A 19,276-nucleotide genomic window follows, 5' to 3' on the forward strand; every position below is an offset into this window, starting at 1 on the left:
TCTTGCACTGTTGGTGGGAATGTAAATTGATACAGCCACTGTGGAGAACAGTATGGAGGTTCCTTTAAAAAACTACAAATAGAACTACCATATGACCCAGCAATCCCACTACTGGGCATACACCCTGAGAAAACCATAATTCAAAAAGAGTCATGTACCAAAATGTTCATTGCAGCTCTATTTACAATAGCCCGGAGATGGAAACAACCTAAGTGTCCATTGACAGATGAATGGATAAAGAAGATGTGGCACACATATACAATGGAATATTACTCAGCCATAAAAAGAAACGAAATTGAGCTCTTTGTAATGAGGTGGATAGACCTAGAGTCTGTCATACAGAGTGAAGTAAGTCAGAAAGAGAGAGACAAATACCGTATGCTAACACATATATATGGAATTTAAGGAAAAAAATGTCATGAAGAACCTAGGGGTAAGACAGGAATAAAGACACAGACCTAGTAGAGAATGGACTTGAGGATATAGGGAGGGGGAAGGGTAAGCTGTGACAAAGCGAGAGAGAGGCATGGACGTATATACACTACCAAACATAAGGTAGATAGCTAGTGGGAAGCAGCCGCATAGCACAGGGAGATCAGCTCGGTGCTTTGTGACCGCCTGGAGGGGTGGGATAAGGAGGGTGGGAGGGAGGGAGACGCAAGAGGGAAGAGATATGGGAACATATGTATATATATAACTGATTCATTTTGTTGTAAAGCAGAAACTAACACACCATTGTAAAGCAATTATACTCCAATAAAGATGTTAAAAAAAAATAGATGTAGGGCTTCGCTGGTGGCACAGTGCTTAAGAATCCACCTGCCAATGCAGGGGACACTGGTTCAAGCCCTGGTCCGGGAAGATTACACATGCCGTGGAGCAACTAAGCCCGTGAACCACCACTACTGAGCCCGTGCTCTAGAGCCCATGAGCCACAACTACTGAGCCCATGAGCTACAACTACTGAGTCTGCATGCCACAACTACTGAAGCCTGCGTGCCTAGAGCCCGTGCTCCGCAACAAGAGAAGCCACCACAATGAGAAGCCTGTGCACCGCAACGAAGAGTAGCCCCCACTCGCCACAACTAGAGAAAGCCCACACGCAACAGCGAATACCCAACTCAGACAAAAAAAAAAACAAATAGATGTAAAGTAGATGAGGGTACTAACCATACAAATAGTTCAGGGAAAAGTGTCTAAACAGAGGAAGCAGCCAGTGTAAATGCTCTAGTGTTTGAGAAACAATAGGGCAGTCTGAAGGATTCCCAATACGCAGAGGCTACAGGGAAGATATCGTTAAGGAGGCATAGGTGTTAGATTCCCCATAAAACGATATTACCAGCTATTGTATTCACTGTGAGCCAGGGGGAAGCTGACTTTTTGAGCAGGGAGCTGATATAATTTGATTCTATTTAACCAGGTCACCCTGGAATTTTTAAAGGGCAGATTTATAAGGACAAGGACAAAATCAGGTGAAATCTATAAGGAAGCTTTTGCATATTCCAGGCAATCAATGATGGTAGCTGAGAGGATTTATTGGAGGATTGAGGTGTGTATTTGAATAAATCATCAAGGATTGACGTTGGCAGGTGAGAGGACCTTGGTCCTTGTCCTCTTTGAAGAAAGAATTCCACAAAGAAACACTGTATAGCAGGCACAGAGTTTATTGGCAGCGCAGTGAGTGCAAATAGAACAAAGATGCAGTTAATTTAGAGCAGAAGCAAAGCAGAAATACACACCCAGAGAAGAGTATGGGCATCCTACCTAATGAAGAGAGTGCCAGAGAGGTGATTTAAATCACTCATATAGGGTGGTTCTTCCCAGTCTTTGTTCTCCTCTGGCCAATTACATCACTTCTTTGCCCACATATGACCTGTCCCAGTGCCCTGCCCGACACGTGTGCACATCTTTTAGCCAAGATGGATTCCAGCTCGAGGGCCTATGGGAGATTGATAGCACCTACTATGGAGTAACGTCCTCTCCCTTTTTGACCACTGAGGAGTCTTTCTGTGCATGTGCAGTGAGGGAGGTCTCCTTGACCTCAGAAGTGCTAGATGTGGTCACCTTATCTCTTTACTCCAGCAGAGCTCAGCTTCTGCCACTAACTTTGTCCTTGAAAAGGACAAAGCTCCTTTGTGTCAGGGCAAACAAAGCTCCAATTCACTCCACTTGACAAACTCCAGCTTTTCAACACAGTGACCCATCTACCTCCTACCGCAGGACGAAACCAAGTTTTTTGTCCTGAGCAACTAAAAAGATAGGTATGGGGAAAGTCATAGCTGATTTTAGGTTGAAGTGAGAGAAAGAGATCAGAAGTTCAGTTTTAGGCATGTTAAGTTTGAGAAGTTTCTCAGAGAGCCACATGGAGATGTTCAGAAGGTATTTAGTATATAAATCTATACAAAGATCTATATATCCATGTAACTATGCACTTACTTACCTACCTACCTGTAAACCTATTTTTTTAAAATTTTTAATTCAATTGTTTTACTTGATTATTCATTTTATATTGCTATGTCTAATGAAACCTCTTATTTATTTTGTTTGTCTGATGCAAATTAATCAGGAATTGGCCAGTTAAAAAACTTAACTTGGGAGATGCAAAGCTGACTGTTCCATTGAGATCAATGTTCACAGAAAGATTGTAAGCTAGAATAAATCCTCATTTGATATTTTAAAGATTATGTTAATGTACATTTTCTAGAAACTAAATTTTTTCCCATGGAACAAAAATAATTGGTAACATTAAATATTCAGATAGAGATATGTTGTATTTTCCTATGTAATTCAGTAATATATTCATGAGAGTGGTATAGATTTTAGAAATACCATCCAATATTCCAACTTTCAAAACTGTATCAATCTGTAGTGAAGGAGACACTGGCTGAGTTACTGGTAGATTGGCTACCTGAATCAATCAGTATTTACTGTAGAAAAAAGACATATTAACAGTTTTTCAGCAACAGGTATCAAATACAGGGAATCAGATATTTATAAAATTGTTTAGGTACTAAAGAAATAAAAGCCAAAGGGAGAATTTGTAAGTTTCAGTTTTACTCATGAGTTTTTAGCCAGAGAATCGGTAAGATGCTGCTTCTCATCTCCCTGCTTCTTCACGACACCGTCACCATTACTATTCCTGACTTGCAGAGCCAAGGCAATGAAAAATGACCTAAAGTCGCTGGGGAAAAAACCCCAGAACCTCACTTTTAGAAAAGCATATACTTCTGGTCTTTTGGCGGGAACTGCCATCTTCCAGCAATTCACCAGAATGACCAAAACAAAGGGCAAGATGAGAGGCACCTGTTATATGTTCTCTAGGCCTTTAGAAAACATGGATTTGTTCCTCTGGCCACATACTTGCAAATCTACAAGAAAGGTGATATTGTAGACATCAAGGGAATAGGCACTGTTCAAAAAGCAATGCCCCACAGATGTCACCATAGCAAATCTGGAAGAGTCTACGATGTTACCTGACCTGGAATGCTGTTACCATTGTTGAAAAACAAACAAGTTAAGGGCAAGATTCTTGCCAAGAGAATTAATGTGTGATAAAGCATATTAAGCACTCTGAGAGCCGAGATACCTTCCTGAAACATGTGAAAGAAAGTGAACAGGAAGCAAAAGAGAAAGATTTTGGGGTTCAGTTGAAGCACCGGCGTGCTCCACCCAGAGAGGCACACTTCATGAGAACCAACAGAAAGGAGCCTGAGCTGTTGGAATCCATTCCCTGTGAATTCATGGCATGGCCGGTGTAAAGAAAATAAAAGACATGGACTGTAAAACAAACAAACAAAAACAGGCACTTCTGCTCACCACTAGTACAGGAAGATTAATAGGACATCCACTTCCTTTCTACCTTCTGAACGTCATGCAAGTTTATCTCATTGGTAGAACTTAAAATCCCATCCAGAAATCTGGAGGCAAGGGAATTGAGATATGTAATTCCCAGGCTTACAGTCCTTCCACCAGAAGGGAGAGCACAGAAGGATTTTGGAACTGATGTCATTGCCAAAATTCCATTATTTCCCACAGTTCAACCTAATGACTTATATTTTAACTTTTGAACAATGGCAAAATCAAAAATAGCATGTGTTGATCTATAATAACACAACCCATTCCTCATTTACATGAAGATGTCCTGAAACTCTCTTTTCAAGGTAGAGATCCACAGTTGAATCAATCACTATATCCATCTCTGGGTGATGGTTATGTTTTTTTTCTTTTTCCTAATGAAAATATACTGTTCTATGATAATCAGAGATCAAATTATAAGGTAAAGGTCCACCAACACATCTTACATGTAATATTTAGGAAGAAAGGAAATAGTGGCTACTATATGCCACTTAAAATGAAAGGGAAGAGTGTGCCTAACTGTTTCTAAATGCCTAAAACTAGTCATGAGATGTTGGTGCTTTTAATTTCATTTTTCCACTACCTAGTCCATCTCTTTCTTGTCTTCAAATCATTTTAGTTATTTATGATTATTTACTTGGTGGAAATTTCTTGGTAGCTCCAACTACATTAGATTCAGTGGTCTTCATTAATTAGACAAGGAAGTACAATGAAGTATCCCTTGGAAATCTTCTGGATTCCAGATACACATCCCTTTATAACCATTACATAGCAGGATCAATCACTCCAACCAGGGTAATAACACACACCATTGCCTGCTGGTTTCAGAGCCATGAAGCCCAAACTATCCAGTATGCAGTCTCAATGCTCAGATCAATCTAAATGCTTCCATATATATTCAGCTGAAATTTAAATGTGATACTTTTTCCTAATTAATGCTCTAAATTTCATGTAAGACTTAGCTATGTTCTTAATTCACTCACCTCTTAATTCTGGAACCAAAAGTATTAGATGGGTCTGGTTTTTAGAGACAGCTATGTTCTGCTACTATAAAAAAATTTAAAAAACACTTAAGAGTGATCTGAAAAATGCATAAAAGTATTTTTAAATCACATTTGGGCTGAAAATTTAAAGTCCCAAACTAGTAATTTCCCACTCACAGGCTATTGCATATTGACAAAATCAACCAGTCCATCAAGTCTTGTAGTGACTAATCCTTCATACTGTTTCTTTTGTAACAGCCAGTTCATCTCCCTAACTAAGCCTTGCCTTCAAAGGGCACATCATTCAGGCAAACATGATAATTTAGAGTTATTTGCAATTTCATACTATGGAAAGCCAGTATATATTTTCCACTTAGGACCTTCCAAAACAACCTGCAGAGATGAAACAATTCCCAGTTGCCATTTTTGATGGTCAAGTTCTTGGAAACACTTTTGGTTCTCTATTCTATTTTATTCAAGTCTTGTAAGGAAGCCAAAAACTTCTTTAAGTACTTTAAGCAAAAAAAAAAAAAAAAAAAAAAAACTAATATAGAGAATTGATACTTACAAAACCATTAGAATTTTTGGATGAGTGAAAATCTCTAGATTCCTTTCTGGGTTTTTTAGTTGTGACTTAAATAATCAGAAATTTGCTCTTAGGAAACATTTATAAAATGATTGGAAATCCTCACTGATTACTGAGACTTCCCTGAATATTTATGGAGTTAAGGGAGAATAACTTGCAGCCCCTGTAATGTGTGGTTATAGGGATTGCACAGAAGAACAGGAAATAATTTAATTGAAATAAAAGGAAAAGGTAAAGAAGAGATCTCAACATAGACTCACAGCTGTCCGCCTCAGGGTTCTGATGTAACGTGACATGGAAAATATAATAAAGATTGTTGTATATTGATTCAGATCTTTATAGATATTTTCTAAACAAGACAACGTGAAAAATAGTTATTTAACCTTGGGAATGTTACAGCAAACTAGCAAACATTATCTCTCTCCTCCCATATCTTACAGTCTAGGGAGAAATACAGATGAGCAGGCAGAGTTACAACTGAATGTGTTAAGTGTATTGTTGGTGCAGAAATAGGAGAGTAATATTAGTTACTAAGAATAATTTTAAATTTAATTTTTAAAACCCTCAAATTGCTTTAGAAAGTATTGTATGTTTATGTTTTTGTTTTTTCATCATATAAGTAGATTCTAAGGATTGATGCATATATCCTGGAATAGAATAGAGCCCAGAAATAAACTCATGCACTTATAGTCAATTAATCTACGACAAAGGAGACAAGAATAGGCAATGGAGAAAAGACAGTCTCCTCAGTAAGTGATGCTGGTAAAAGTGGACAGCTACATGTAAAAGAATGAAATTAGAACACTCCCTAACACTATACACAAAAATAAACTCAAAACTAATTAAAGATCTAAATGTAAGACCAGAAACCATAAAACTCCTAGAAGAAAATATAGGCAGAACACTCTTTGACATAAATCATAACAATATATTTTTGAATATGTCTCATAAGGCAAAAGAAGCAAAAACAAAAATAAACAAATAAGACCTAATTAAACTTAAAATTTTGCATGGCAAAGGAAACCATCAGCAAAACAAAAAGACAGCCTACTGAAAGGGATAAAATATTTGCAAATGATATGACTGATAAGAGGTTAATATCCAAAACATGTGAACAGCTCATAGAAGATTGAAAAATGGGCAGGAGACCTGAATAGACATTTTTCCAAAGAAGACATACAGATGGCCATCAGGCACATGATAAATGTTCAACATTGCTAATAATCAGGGTAATGCAAATCAAAACCACAATGAGATATCACCTCACACCTGTCAGAATGTCTATCATCAAAAAGACCACAAATAACAAATGTCGGCAAGGATGTGGAGAAAAAGGAACCCTTGTACTCTGTTGGTGGGAATGTAAATTGGTATAGCCACTGTAGAAACAGTATGGAGGTTCCTAAAAAACCTAAAAATACAACTATCATGTGATCCAGAAATTCCACTCCTGGGAATATATCCATAGAAAATGAAAACACTAACTTGAAAAGATACATGCACCCCAATGTTCATAACAGCATTTTTCACAATAGTCAATATATGGAAGTCACCTAAGTATTCATCAACAGATGAATGGATAAAGAAGATGTGGTATATACATGCAATGGAATAGTACTCAGCCATGAAAAAGAATGAAATTTTGCCATTTGCAACAACTTGGATGGATCTGGAGGGTATTGTGTTTAGTGAAATAAGTCAGACAGAGAAAGACACTGTATGTTATCACTCATATGTAGAATCTAAAAAATAAAACAAATGAATGAATATAACAAAAAAGATTCACAGGTATTGAGAACAAACAAATTAGTGGCTACTAGTGGAGAGAGGGAAGGGGGAAGGGGCAAGAAAAGGCAGCAGGTTAAGAGGTTGTGGTAGGTCACACAGCATCACCCTGATTTTTCCTGCAAGTTCTCAGACCTTCCCTGTGCTCTGTGGAGTCAGAGCCCTTTAACAAGACATTGATCACAGTTTCAAACCTTCAAATGCGAGAAAGATCCTGAAGGAATCACCTTTCAACTTCTGACTTCTTTGGGCCCATTATAGCTCTCACCTCTAAGTTTACAAACCTGAAATTCCAACTGTATTGACAAATTTGAAATGTGGCTAGTGGGACTGAGCAATTTGGATGCTTTATTTTATCATAATAGCTTGAGTTAATTATAGATTGAATTAAATTAATTATAAACAGGCACATCTGGCTAGTCGTTGCCACACTGTACAGTGCACCTCTAGAGATCCAAAGAGGAGGAAGATGTTACTGCCTCTCCCCTGGCTGTTCCTTGCTGCAGAGTCGTTTGCTGGCCTGATCTGTTCATTCATTTGTAGGTATTTCCTGTGCTCATGCAGATGTGCTAGGCATTATGTGAGGCCCTGGGGACACTCAAACAGTAATGTCAACACCTAAGTCTTAGAGGAATTCCCAGCAGGGTGCCCACTTGTAAGCAGAGGTGAAGAGCATGGTCCAGTGTTCCTCTGCTAGACATACTCAGAGAGCAGGTACAAATGGGAGGGAGGTAAATTTCACTCTCCTCATGAGCCCATCCTTCTCACCCCTGACTCTGGAAGATCCAGGGGTAGCAGGGGCAAAAGGCCCTAAGGAGGTAAATGACTTGTACACTGAAAACTACCAAAGATTTCTCAAAGAATTAAAGGCAACACATTAATTGGAATAACATTCCATGTTCATACACTGGAAGACAGTATTGTTGACATTTCCATACTACCCAAAGTGATGCACAGATTCATTTGCAACATCTATCAGAATTCCAAAGTCATTTTAATAGAAATGGAAGGACATTCTTCAAATACATAGGGAACCACAAAAGGCCCCAAAGAGCCAAAACAATCTGGACAACAAAGAACGAAGATAGAGGTTTCACACTTCCTGACATCAAAACATTACAAAGTCACAGCAATCAAAACAGTATGGCACTGGCATAGAAATAGGCAGATAGACCTATGGACCAGAATAAAGAGCCCCCAGATAAACTGACACATACATGGCCAAATGATAATCGCCGAGGTTCTAAGATGACACCGTGGGAAAAAATAGTCTCTTCAAATATCAACAGAATGAAAAGGCAACATACAGAATGGGAGGGAATATTTGTAATCCTATATCTGAAAAAAAGTCTTATATACAAAACAGACAAGAACGACTACAACTCAACTGCAAAAGGAAAAAAAAAAAAGATTATTAACAAATATCCACTGGGAAGGCAGAGAGCAGATTACAAAGGTGAAACAAGCCAGCTTCCCAGACCTAAAGAAACCTCTAATTTAGGTGGGGAGACATAGAAAAATAAACTACATGCAAGGTTGTGTGTGCTGGGTCCACGTAAGCATATATTTATTGAATCATTTATTCATTCAGCCAACATGAATGGAAACATCCCAGGCTCCCTGCTAGGGATATATAGTCTAGGGTGGCATACACTTCAGATGGAAGGTGCTATATACCAGAGTTGTGGTGGGCTCGCTGGATCTCATTCCAAAATTGCCTTGCAAAGCTGTCATGAAATCTACTTTTTTTTTTTTTTTCAGTTTTACAGCACACTTTTTTTAAAAAAATTTTTTATTTCTTTTTAAATTTTACTGAAGTATGTGGAATCTAAAATAGGACACAGGGACTTCCCTGGCTGTCCAGGGGTTAAGACTTTGCCTTCCAATGCAGGGAGTGTGGGTTCAATCCCTCTTTGGGGAGCTAAGATCCCACATGCCTCGGCGCCAAAAAACCAAAACATAAAACAGAAGCAATATTGCAATAAGTTCAATAAAGACTTAAAAAAAAATGGTCCACATCAAAAAATGTAAAAACAAAATAAAAATTCTTTGAAAATAAAATAAAATAGGACACAAATCAACATACCTATGAAACAAAAACAGACTCACAGATATAGAGAATAGACTTGTGGTTGCCAAGGGGGAGAGGGGTGGGGGAGGGAAGTATTGGGAGTCTGGGATTAGCAGAGGCAAGCTATTACATATAGGATGGATAAACAATAAGGTCCTATTGTATAGCACAGGGACTCTGGTGACAAACCATGATGGAAAAGCATATGAATATATCCTTTGTATATATATATATATATATATATATATATATATATTCAGGATATTTGAATATAGTTCCCTGTGTGTGTGTAACTGAGTCACTTTGCTGTACAGAAGAAATGACCACTTCATTTATTTTTGCATAAGGGAAAATAGCATTCAACACAACTTACTGACCCAGACACTGGAGAGGAATGAATCCTCATTGGTTTGCACTGGAAGAGGCAGCTCTGGAGCTATGGTGTGGGAGAAAGAAGTGATAGAGCTGGAAGGGAGAAATCATTTCCATGCTGGAAACCTTAAGTGGGACTTCCCATCTTACTGACCACTGAATGTCCAAAGTGCTGGGTACTGAGTAATAATATTTGAGTAAATGAATAAATGAAAGAATATTCCCACAACCCCAAAGTATTCACTAAATAATCCTCATGCCAACTGTGACAATTGAGAAATGAGGGGGCCAAGAGGGAGGGCCTGGTCTAGCTGCTAAGCTACTTCGAGGTCTTACTCCTGTGAATTTGCTTCTCCTGGAGAACAACTGCCTGGCCACGCAGGGTGGTGCTGGAAAGTGGTAGTCTTTGCAATCTGGGGGGCAAGGCCATGTTTTTGTTCTGACTCTGTGAACTCCTGGCATGAGAAGCAGTCACTGTCTCTGTGCTGCCCTAGACAGATCGGAGCCCCTCTTTGGGATGCCTCGTGGAAGGCCGAGCTTAATGAGAGATGACACTCTCACTCTCACTCTGTCCAATTAAAAATGCTGATTAATGAGCTCCCTGGGCTAACCGATAAGTGGATAAGATTCTAAGACCAAGGGTACTCCCTGGGGAGGTGACCTTTCTGGAGGATGTCATAAATTTGCATAACTGGGTCTACTTACTTTCTTGAGGGTTTGAGGGATTCTTGGCCAACCACTGAGCCATATCTGGAAGACTCCCCACATTCCACCTACTTCTTTCCCCCTGCCCGTCCCCTGTCCAGCCACTCACTTGGTAGAGAAGATCTAGGTCACTCAAAATGAATTCAGGCACCTTCTAACCTTTCTTATCTGTCCCCTCACCCTCACCTCTCTTCTCTGCAGTAGTCAGTGCCTGCCTCTGGGCCCTTTGTCTCTTTCTCGCCCTCCTCCTCCAGGGAGCACAGGGCATCGATCATTCCCCTTCTCACCCTCAGTCCTTCTGCCCCACACACCTTCTCTTATCCCCACACTTCCATTGACCTTGCTGTCCCTGCCAGTTACCTCCTCTTTCTTTTTAAGTTCAAACTTTTTTTTTTCTGTTTAAAAAGCATTACGTGTATATTGGAGAAATTTGGAAAATGCAAAAAGGTATCAGAAAGAAAAGTCACCTATTATTCCACTACCATGAGACAACCACTTTTAAATTCATTAACAGTTCTGTTGATGCCTAAACTCTTGTGTGTCTGTGTGTGTGGGGGGGGGGGTGTAGGTGTACAATATACATCTTCATAAAATTGGTGGCATGTTGCATCTACTATGTTATAATTTCCCATTTAACGTATCACGGACATTTTGTCATATGATGTGGCTAAAATATATATTTTGATGATTGCTATCTCAAAATGGCTGTATTTAACCAATCTTTATTAGATATTTAATGTTTTCTATTTTCTTTTTTTTTCTTTTAAAGAGACAGCCTTCATTTTAAGGATTTTTACATTCAAGAATTCAAAAAGTAGTAGGTTTTTGGAATTTATTGATCTGCATTTAAAAGGAATTTTGACAAAGATTCACCGGAAATAATCTGAACAAGCGGGAAAATACAGTTAATATTACTGAAACCTACTAAAATAATTCCAGGACATATGGTTTATCCAACATAACAGCACCTCTAAGTGCTGTCACTGACATGAAACTTAATGCTTCCTACTTTTCTAAACACAGTGGTATAATCAACAACATTCAATTACTTCTGTTCTTTTTTGAATAAATAAAAATTAAAATACCAATTAAAAAACTAATATATTCTTCTCTTTAAATGTCTCTCTCAGATATAATTTCAATATTTTTATTCAATAGTGATGTGGTTTAAGAGAATTTTCATTCACGAGTCCAACAACAATCCCCCCAAAGGGAACTGATCGTCCGTAGGCCCATAGTGCAAATAAGGAGTTCGGGACTACAGCAACTGACATTTCTAAAATAAAAAACAGATAAAATTCTTAGAAGACACATGCACTAAGCTCTACTGAGCAACTGAAAACAGAACTGGAAGATTTAATAATTTTACTGGTGATTTCAATGGGACTCTAGATGTTGCCAAACTCAACTTAAACTCTCTCTTAGGCTTTGTATTTTGGTTTTCCAGTTTCACTAATAACACAAACATGATTCAAATCCCTGAAGTATTCATTATAGTCAAGGGCATATCCTACAACAAACTTGTCTGGAATTTCAAATCCATCAAAGTCTGGTCTATATCCAACACTTCGAGGGGTGATTTTCACCAGCAAGCTCACAATCTTGACCATCTTTGGATTAAGCCGCTTGACCAAGGAAAGCAAGGTTTGCTTCGTTTTACCAGCATCGATTATATCTTCAGCAATCATGACAGTCTTTCCAGTCAAAGTTGAGAGATCATCTCCACCAATTACTTTTAAGGCGCCTGTTGACGGGTCACTACAGTAGCTCTTCAGTCTGATAAAATCTACAGTCATAGGAATGGATCTATCACTATTTCTGTTCAGCGCTTTGATGTAATCCAGCAGGTGAGCAAAGAATTTATAGCCCCCCTTGAGCACACAGAGGGCCACGATGTGACGGCCTCCCATCTCCTCCATCACATCTCAAGCCAGCCGTTCAGTCCTGTCCATGATTAGTCCATGAGGATAAACACCTTTTCCAAATCCTCAGCATAATGATTAGGTATACAAAATAAATCTAGGTCATAACCTGGCTCGTCATCACTATTCACGACGCAGGGGCTGCAGGTCGCTATAACGCAGCCTGCTGGCACGAGGGCTGAGGGCAGCCTCGTGAGGAGACTGCATGTGGGAAAGCCAGAGGTCCATCCCAGAGCTCTTCCTAATGTCTGCTATTTTCTGCCATCATAAATGTGTCCATCGTTTATTATTTATGCGAATAAATTCCTAGAAATATAATTATGTGGGTATGTCAACATTTTTAAGGCTTTCGATATTTTATCAGATTATGAGCCCAAAGATTTGCACAAATTTATATTCTCCCAGCTCTGTGTCTGTTTGCCTTTTCTGAGCATCCCCTGGGGATCCCCCTCCTCCCCAAACTGGGTCTTATCATTTAAAAAAGTAATTGCTCTCCCTGTGCTATACAGTAAAAGAATATGTAAAGAATATATACATATGTATAACTGAGCCACTTTGCTGTACAGCAGTAATTAACACATTTTAAATCACCTATACTTCAATTAAAAAAAATTGCTAATCTAGCAATGTTCTCTCTCTCCATGTTTTCACCACCTATTTATTTTTTATCTTTTGCAATCTGATTTCTGGCCTCACAGCTTTTCTAATCCAAAAATCTTTTCCAGACTTGATTCTTCTTGTTCCTTTGATTTGTTTTATTTTCTTGATCTCTGGAGGCTCTCTGTCCACGCAGGCTGGAGCCCTGAAGTTAGACATTCTGCTCTGGTCCCCACAGCCCTCTAGCAGGCTCCTTCCTGTCAGCCTTTCCCAGTGAGCTTGAACTTCTGGACTGTTGGGGCAGATTTTAATACACCCCTCATCTGGATGGATGGATGGCTGGCTGGCTGGCTGGATGGATGGATGGGTGGATGGATGGATGGATGGATGATAAGTCTGCGCCCTCTCCCCTGTCTCTGGCTTTTCCTACACCCTCTGTTTCCCTGCTCTGACTACGTATGCCCCCTGTGCCCCTCCACCACCAATACCAGTAGTCTCCTTCTCTGCCCCAGCTGGGGGCTCACATCTCTAGGACTGACTTCCAACTTCACATCTCAATCCTGAATCATGGACAGTTTCCATGTCTGCTGAACATCTTCTTCTGAATGTCTGGCCGCCTCATCAATTCTGTCAATAACTCATAACAAATTCTACGTCTCCCTCTTTCTCTAAGCCCCTCTTCTTTACTTCCTGTACTTCTGTTTGTGGCTAGAGCGACCATGACATACTTGACTCCTTTTCCCCTCTTTATCTCTTCCACCAATTGTCCACCAAGCCCCATAGGAGAACGTCTTCCTGGTGGGCTTCTCCATCTACAGCTCTCTTGCCAGTCTCACAGCCACTGCCTTAGCTCAGGTCTTCATCCTCCTTCTCTGGACAATCTCATTAGCTTCTTTCCTACAGGTCTCCTTCTCCTGATCTCTCTCCGCTCCAAATCAGCCCATGGCCCCAACGGTCGCCAAAGGCTCTTACCAGAGCCATCTCCTTGAAACACTTCTGATCAACTCAATTATCAGCTTAAAACTTTTCACTAGTCAGTAGTTCCTCACTGACTACAGAATACCAACCTCAACCTTTTCAGCCTATCTTATAAAAACACTTTGGATTTCAGCTCCAATCTTCACTCTTAGCCTTAACTCCCACCTCACCCAGCAAAGATCCATCTGATAGGGGCACCCACGTTACAGGAACACGCCTTACCCTTCGCCACCTACATATCTTTGTTGATGTTATTCTTTCCACTTGGATTTGCCATGCTTCAGAGACCAGATTAAATCTTACATCTTCCAAAGAACATTCCTCATTCTTAAAAAGTTTAAAAGTGACCCTTTATCCCTCTGAATCCTTACATCATTTACAGGTAACATACTTGGACCTTCTTATGTAGGTTTGTCTGGCACTGAGGAGGGATCCTGAGATGAAGGTTGAAGGGACTGGGATGAGTTGATCATGTTACCCTTATGTTACTCACTGCAAAATGCCTTAATAATGCTAACATTTACTGGACATTTACACGAGAAAGCATACTGCATGCATTGCCTTGTTTAACTTTCACAGTATATGAGGCAAACTGGTAGCTCAAAGGTTTCTATATAGGAGGGGCTTCAGGGCTGCAATCTAACTGGAAGGGGGAGATGCCAAGTAAACAGGCTGTTTTTCACTTAGATTTCATACTGATTCAAGGTGGCTTTGGAGGATGCTCATGGCAGTTATGGAAGAGAGGGACTAAAACTTCCCAACCCACCACTTGGAGAGGCCAACTGGTAAGTGTTATTCTTATCCCCATTGCACAAATGAGGAAACTGATGCTTAGAGAGGTTGAGTGACTTGCCCAAGGTCACACAGCTGACCCAGGGTGGAGTTGAGCCTTGAGCCCAGTCCTGTTTTTTTTTTTTACATCTTTATTAGAGTATAATTGCTTTACAATGGTGTGTTAGTTTCTGCTTTATAACAAAGTGAATCAGTTATACATATACATATGTTCCCATATCTCTTCCCTCTTGCGTCTCCCTCCCTCCCACCCTCCTTATCCCACCCCTCCAGGCGGTCACAAAGCACCGAGCTGATCTCCCTGTGCTATGCGGCTGCTTCCCACTAGCTATCTACCTTACGTTTGGTAGTGTATATATGTCCATGTCTCTCTCTCGCTTTGTCACAGCTCACCCTTCCCCCTCCCTATATCCTCAAGTCCGTTCTCTAGTAGGTCTGTGTCTTTATTCCTGTCTTACCCCTAGGTTCTTCATGACTTTTTTCCCCTTAAATTCCATATATATGTGTTAGCATACGGTATTTGTCTCTCTCTTTCTGACTTACTTCACTCTGTATGACAGACTCTAGGTCTATCCACCTCATTACAAAGAGCTCAATTTCATTTCTTTTTATGGCTGAGTAATATTCCATTGTATATATGTGCCACATCTTCTTTATCCATTCATCTGATGATGGACACTTAGGTTGTTTCCATCTCCTGGCTACTGTAAATAGAGCTGCAATGAACATTGTGGTACATGACTCTTTTAGAATTATGGTTTTCTCAAGGTATATGCCCAGTAGTGGGATTGCTGGGTCATATGGTAGTTCTATTTGTAGTTTTTTTAAGGAACCTCCATACTGTTCTCCATAGTGGCTGTATCAATTCACATTCCCACCAGCAGTGCAAGAGTGTTCCTTTTCTCCACACCCTCTCCAGCAGTTATTGTTTGTAGATTTTTTGATGATGACCATTCTGACTGGTGTGAGATGATATCTCATTGTAGTTTTGATGTGCATTTCTCTAATGATTAATGATGTTGAGCACTCTTTCATGTGTTTGTTGGCAATCTGTATATCTTCTTTGGAGAAATATCTATTTGGGTCTTCTGCCCATTTTTTGATTGGGTTGTTTGTTTTCTTGTTATTGAGCTGCATGAGCTGCTTATAAATTTTGGAGATTAATCTTTTGTCAGTTGCTTCACTTGCAAATATTTTCTCCCATTCTGAGGGTTGTCTTTTGGTCTTGTTTATGGTTTCCTTTGCTGTGCAAAAGCTTTGAAATTTCATTAGGTCCCATTTGTTTATTTTTGTTTTTATTTCCATTTCTCTAGGAGGTGGAGCCCAGTCCTTTTGAGGATGAAGCCCATGCTTTATGGCATCATCATTACTGCAGCACAGCTTATTTGTCTTACCAAAATATTCCCTCTTTGGAGGTGGGATTTTGACTTTTACAAGGTTATTTTCCCCAAATCAATTAACACAATGCTTACTAGGTAATTGGAACCCAATGATTAGTGTTTGAAGGGATGAATAAATGAATAGTGAGTGAATACAAGAGGTAAAGCCATCATAGTAGCCTTTTTCTTTTTATACTCAGATACTACCCCCAGAAAATCCAGTTATCCTATTATGTCCAAAAACTCCCCTTGTCCCTTCTTGAGTGTAGAGTCTGTGTTTGTGTGTATACATTGGTATAAATACACTGGCTGGCCTGGCCAGTGCTAAGATTCCTGGATGAAGTAGAGTGGATATAATGATACTCATAGCTACTAGATAAGAAGGCAACATCGTTTTAAAAGGCTAAGATTGGCTATTTGTTTAGCAGTTTAAATTCTGTAGCTCCTTCAAACATAACCTGGCCAACTCTGTCTTATGTAACTGAATACTGAATTTGATCTTTTATAACACTGGGCTGGATGTATGCTAAAGGGTACTATATATCTGGGATAGAGTAAAATCTTGGGATTTTGTTATGGACTGAATTGTGGCCCTCCAAAATTCTTATGTTGAAGTCCTAATCCCTGTACCTCAGAACGTGACTGTATTTGGAAATAGAGCCTTTAAAGAGGTAATTAAGGTAAAATGAGGTTATATGGGTGGGTCCTAATCTATTATGACTGATGTCCTTATAAGAAGAGGAGATTAAGACACAGACACAGAGGAAGACTATCTGAAGACCAGGAGAAGGTGGCCACCTGCTAAGCTAAGGAGAGAAGCCTCAGAAGAAACAAAACCTGCTGACACCTTGATCTTGGACTTCTAGACTCCAAAACAGTAAGTAAATAAATTTCTGCTGTTTAAGCCGTACAGTCTGTGGTATTTTGTTATGGCAGCTCTAGCAAACGAATACAGATACTAAGATCTTGACGCAGGAAGGGACCTAAAGGACATCCAGTCCATCCACCCTTAGGATTCTTGCTTTCACCCCTTCACATCCCACTCATCTTTCCAATAGTGTTTTTCTTTGAACAGCTCCTCTTTGAAGATCTCCTCACCTTCACAAGATGCTTATTTCATTTCAGGCAGCTTTGACTAACAGCGAGATTTGTAGATTGAACAAAATCTTGGTCCAGTTTCTGAAGGCAGCTCTGCAAGTGTGCTATAACCAGCACAGAGCAGAGAATTGGCACACTCTGAAGTGGAATTTAGGGGGCAGGATGTTTATAGAGGAGTGTCCTCAAGATCAACACCTGTGGAAGAGAGGGGACCAAAGCAGGAGTGGGCAGAGGGAGAAGTGGACCTGAGTACAGGCTCAACCGCAGCCTTGGAGAACCCACAAGGATCTCTGGCTTTGATCCATCACTGGATGTGGCCCCCTGGGTAAGTGTGTGACCTTGGAGAGGCAGCTCTCAGAAGCTGAGGCAATTCCTAATGCCTATAACCTGTATGCAGAAAAGCAGCCTCTCCGTCAAGGCCTAGCCTGTGGAACCTCTTATTTGAGGATAAACAATGTGAGTTTGCCATGGAATTTATTTATGAAACAAACCCACAGACCTACCCTGAGCAACTATCTCCAGGAATCTTTGTAGCTCAACTAGAACTGGAGCTGGGTCACCAGGTAATCTCACCACAGTACCCCCAGCAGCTGAGGCAACAAGTCTTCCTGCAAAGCAGGCTCTGGCAGCACACCACTGTGCTCACCACCCGACCCTGGTTTTCTAAAGTACATTTTTAATTAATGTAGTCTAAGGCATGGCATTAGCACATGGACTCACATACCACTAGTGGCTTTGGACGACTGTCCACTAAACCCTCGATTCTTTTTCACAGTTTCAGATCTCTGCCTGCCAGGGTCCTGGGAGCCAAAGCACTTATAAGACTGGTTTTCTTAGAATAAAAATTTTTAATCGTAAATGTTTGTAACCTGTACATTGTTCTTCCCTTGTCCTCATCAAGCTCCTCCCAAATAAAACTCCACTTGCACAAGCATATTATTAGGCAATGACTCGGGGGACTGCACTAGACTGATTTCTTTAATAAGAGATTTGTATTTCAAGGAGCAATAAATTCCACTTAATGGGTTAGGAAAAATGTTCTTTACCTGTAATGTCAAAAGTCCCGGGAACATCTGAGTTAAAGCATGTTTTCGATCCTGTGATGTTTCAGACTCTTATTGACCAGTGAAATGGTCTGGCGGGTCTTACATGAATCTGGTTTTATGGGAGCAAAGGGGAACGTGAAAGACAAGGTTCCTGCAGAAGTAGAATGGGAGCCAAAGCAAACACTCCCAAACAGCGTCAACCCAAAGGGCTTGAAGGAGGAGACAAGGGGAATAAGATAGCTGAGCACGTGGTCCAGAGTGGGACCATGCCGAGTAGGCAAAGCCCAGAGAATCTGGGGCCTTCTGATACAGTGAGCTTGAAGCCACATCTGCACTTGGGGAGGGGGGGTTCCTTGTTTTCAAGACACACATACGGATCTTTAAAAAACAGAACAATCCTACTAAGTTTAACTCCTAAAAATTGCCCTACCTTTCCCCTGCCCTCCCTTCTCTTTGCTTTTCTCCTCTTCTTTCCTCTAAACATAGTAACATAACAACAAACCCCTGGAGGTACAGCATTCATGCAGAGGTTTACCATCCGTGTAGAGGATGAAGGAATTCATGTGGGTTTTGATGAAAAGGACTTTCTTTCTTTGTCCACAGCCTTGATTGGAAGATAAGAGTAGGAAGCTTCGCTCTGATTGGCAGGGGAATTGGTGGGCAAGAGGGAGGGTGCAGGCCCTGATTGGAGGAAAAGAGAGGAGAGGAGGGCCTGGCTCTGATTGGTAAAAGAGTCTGCAACTTGCAAGCCCTTGACTGGTGGAGAGGAGAGGGGAGTCATGCTCTGACTGTCTGGGAGTTCACCGGGTGCAAGCCAGGTTCACCTCTGTGCCTCTGAGAATTCTCATTGCCTGTTCCAAGCCTCTTCTCCCCAGCTCGCCATCCCTCCAGCATGGGGTCCATCTTGGAAGCTATATGGGTGCCAGTCGCTCCTCACCCCAGATTGGCACTGCCCAACCCTCACCTGCCATGCTGTCAGCCTCCCTGTGTTGTAAGGAAGGCCGTCTCCAAGCCACCAGCACTACATTTTTTTCAAGGGCGAGAGCCAAGCTTTCCCCCAATGATCAGCTTCAATGACCTGAGGCGACTCAGTGATGCAGGAAAGAT

General features: G+C 40.5%; 2 pseudogenes across 2 annotated transcripts; one reads left to right on the forward strand and one right to left on the reverse strand.

Annotated features, from left to right (window-relative positions):
- The first annotated feature begins 3,271 nt into the window (after positions 1–3,271).
- Positions 3,272–3,758, forward strand: LOC309819742 (large ribosomal subunit protein eL21-like; annotated as a pseudogene). The gene has a single exon. The product of its transcript is annotated as a large ribosomal subunit protein eL21-like (transcript).
- An 8,020-nt stretch (positions 3,759–11,778) lies between these two features.
- On the reverse strand, positions 11,779–19,072 carry LOC309819823 (hypoxanthine-guanine phosphoribosyltransferase-like; annotated as a pseudogene). Its single transcript has 3 exons — positions 18,959–19,072; positions 17,844–17,923; positions 11,779–12,480 (listed from the first exon to the last, which is right to left on the reverse strand). The product of its transcript is annotated as a hypoxanthine-guanine phosphoribosyltransferase-like (transcript).
- Positions 19,073–19,276: the final 204 nt, after the last annotated feature.

The sequence above is a fragment of the Grampus griseus genome, assembly GCF_964374135.1.
Source record: "Grampus griseus genome assembly, chromosome: 1".
Classification (NCBI taxonomy): Eukaryota; Metazoa; Chordata; class Mammalia; order Artiodactyla; family Delphinidae; genus Grampus; species Grampus griseus.